At 43.7% G+C, this 3,450-nt stretch overlaps 1 non-coding gene across 1 annotated transcript; it reads right to left on the reverse strand.

Moving 5' to 3' along the window:
* Positions 1–486: 486 nt before the first annotated feature.
* Positions 487–559, reverse strand: TRNAA-GGC (transfer RNA valine (anticodon GAC)). The gene has a single exon. It is a non-coding gene; the product is annotated as a tRNA-Ala (tRNA).
* Between the last annotated feature and the right edge of the window lie 2,891 nt (positions 560–3,450).

The raw sequence follows: 3,450 nt of genomic DNA on the forward strand, positions 1-3,450 counted from the left end.
GTATTATATTTTCTTTTTCCTACTTTGGCTTCATCTATTTCTACAATTTTATTCACTCCGCCAATTGGAATTTGTTTATCTTCAATCCATTGTTGAAGTAACTAGAGATAATTTAACAAATCAATGTAATATTAATGTAATATCAATGTAATATCAATGTAATATTAATGTAATATCAATGTAATATTATTCATTAACAAGCACAAATAAATAAGTAACAAGCAGTATATTACTTACTTCTCGACAAAAATTCGTCCAATCAACAACACTATGTTGATCTATTTGTAACTCATTCATTAAAAATGATTGTCGTGGTGGTTGCATCATTAGAAAATAGCCGATAAAACGGCAAATTACAGTCAAATCCATGAAATACATACCATGAAAGAAGGAGGGCGTACTAGGAGTGGCGACGGGACGCCGTGCGTTCGGGACCTGCATCTCATTTTTCGTTCAGAAGAGAGAAAAGTATCGAGAGCGCGGTAGTCGCTAGACCGGGCATCGAACCCGGGTCTTTCGCTTGCCGGGCGACTGCTCTAAACCACTGAGCTATCTAACGCTCCACGCTCACGACACTCTCCTCTCCCTAAATAACGTTGAGAGATGCATTCTTGAAAACCATGTTCCGTGAAATATACTAATTTTGAAATTGCACGTTATTCTTTGTCGTTTTCGACCTTCAGTAACTTTATAATATTTGTTTGTGCAATGTAATAAACAATTTTCAAGTGGATTTTTGCTTTTAATAATTTTTTACATCGCGGACACATTATCTTATTTCGAACGACCTTTTTTTCACATAAAAAATTCCATAAACTGTCGAAATTATGCATAAGTAAATATTCATGTAAATACATTTTGAAAATTTACGTGACTCTTGGATTTACTTAAGCGACCAACTAGTTGAACGACGAAAGAGCAACTGAGAGTAATAATAATAGAGATAATATGAAACATACCAAGTAAGAATATACACAATAGAAATAATTAAAACAGAACAAGTTTCGTAGTGCGGTGAATATATTCATATATAGCGCGTGTATAGCACGTGCTCATTCCTTAAATATATACACAGTGTCGGAAAATTACATTCTATTTATGAAATTTCTTTTGTTAATTATTTTTTAACAAACAATGAGTGACGGCTAAAACTTCTTGAATGTCACTCAGTAGAGTATCCTTGATAATATGTATCAATGACAAGCTCATTGGAGGTGGATCCCTTAAACCTCACTTTTACCAAAATTTTCTTTGATTATTAATCATTATTATATATAATTTATAATTTAACTCTTGCTCAATTTCGCTCCATTTTTCCGTATATTATCACATTACTGATAACTCGACAAAATATTGCAATTCCAATAATATAAAATAGAGAGTGACAAGATATGTAATAATAAATATAAAATAATAATATCAGTTAGTAATAATAATAAATAATAATAATAAGTATAAAATAATAATATCTGTTAGTAATAAATACTTATGTATTGTTCCGTACGGGACGAGCTGCCGTGCGGAATTTCGGTTCGCGGTTCGGCGCTGCAGGGCGGGCGACCTGGGCACCGGGGTGTTCTCGCAAGCGGCGAGGAGACCGGTCTCTCGCGGACGAGCGCGTGGGGCTCCCGCCGGCTCCCCGTGACAGACGGACAGCTCCGATCGTGGCCGCTACGTGACGCGGCCCGCGATTCCACTGCCCGCAGGCAAGATTCCGCCGCCCGGCTATATAACCGGGCGCGCCGTGCTTTACCTTGTCTTTTGCCATACCATTTGTCCGGCCATTTTCAGTAGCAAACCTGTGCTGCTTTAGTGCGATTGTCGTACTGCTGGCTATCGACGCGCTTTCTAGGATTTCCTAGACTCTAGTAAATCCTAGAAAGCGCGTCGGTAACCAGTAGGACCTAGAGCGATCTGTTCTTACGTTCGAATTCGAACCAACCGCTCTACACACTCTGCTGAGTTGAAGGCGGCGCTGATATAGCCTGCTGGGTTGAGGCTAATGGTTCGAATCTCGTCTTCTGATTTCGTGCTCACGGCGTTGCCGTGATTTAGGCGCGACTCGACGATCTCCTCGGAGCTCCGAGCTCCCTTGTTTCCCAAGCGCCCGTGGGCCAAGGGCCTTGGCGATTTAGGAGCGGCTCGGTCGCCGTCTCTAGAGCTTCGAGCTCTTTCTTCCAAGTGTCCGTAGGGGGAACTTGGCTTTCTCGCAGGAGCGACTCGGTCGCCCTGCGAGCTAAAGTTAGAGCTCAGTGCTCTCTTCCACGCGTCCTCGGGACCGTGGCTGGCTGTAGGCCGTTACGTCCGGAAGGGCAGGCCTTCCGAAACGACAGAGGTCGTTTCGTACTTGACGTGCTCCGGGTGCCGCGCACCGTTGACATCACAAACGTGTGTCCTGCGGGACTTTGCGTTAGCGAACGGTTTTCGCCTTGTAAATAGCTGCGCTTATTCTCTTCTGCGTTTCTACTGCGTTCCTTCTGCGTCGTTCTTCTGCGTTATTCCACTTGCGTTACTACTGCGTCTATTGCGTCCATTGCGTTGTACAGTACGTGTCACTTTGCGTCATCACGTACGCGTCATTCCTCTCTCTTATTTTCACCGCCGTCTCTGGGCGCGGTGCGTCGGTGCACGGTGTTGCATGTTTCTGTGGGGCCTGTGGCCGCCTTACGGGACCCAAACGTCAACCAGGACGACCGGTCGATCATCGAGCTTACTCGAGCAACTTAGACGCAGGCGGATCACAGATCCAAATCACCAGCCAGCTTTCCGGAGCTATTCTATGTTCGGTCTTGTTCCGAACATGTATTTAACAAAGAATGTATTAAAAGAAGTTTTAAACACATACATAGAGAGAAAGCAATATGTACTTATAAACTTGCGCTCACAAATGATACGTCGTGAAACGATGAATACTTACTGCGACACTAGCTTGTACTACTGCTTATACAGTGCCTACCAAAGGTTCGGGGCCACCTAAATAATTTTTGAACGGTTTGAAATATAGGATTGAAATTTATAAGGATTCAATTGGATCACAAAGTCTATTATTTAACCACAAAAACACCCACCTCCACACCCCCGGGGGCTGGGGGGAGGGAGAGCCAAAAAATCTCAAATGGCATGTTGGGAGTGAGGACTCATTCGAAAGGGCTTTCCGAGACGAAAACAACGCGAGGTCGCCGAGGTCTCTATGATTTTTTTTCGCAGAGTTATGATCATTTGAACATTGAGATTTTGCGAGGGCCGACAGCGACAACAGAAGAAAGGTCAAGCTTCACGCGGGCACGTGCGTTCCTGTATGTGCGTGCGTGTGTGCGTGCATGTGTGTGTGTGTGTGTGTGTGCGTGTGCGTGTTCGGCCAACTAAGGCAAGACCGCTAGCGTGTCCGGCCAACTAAGGCAAGACCGAAATAGGAATACTGGCGTATGTGAAGGAATAAAAACACTAATT

Source organism: Harpegnathos saltator, unplaced genomic scaffold (assembly GCF_003227715.2).
Source record: "Harpegnathos saltator strain DR-91 unplaced genomic scaffold, Hsal_v8.6 scaffold848, whole genome shotgun sequence".
Lineage (NCBI taxonomy): Eukaryota > Metazoa > Arthropoda > Insecta > Hymenoptera > Formicidae > Harpegnathos > Harpegnathos saltator.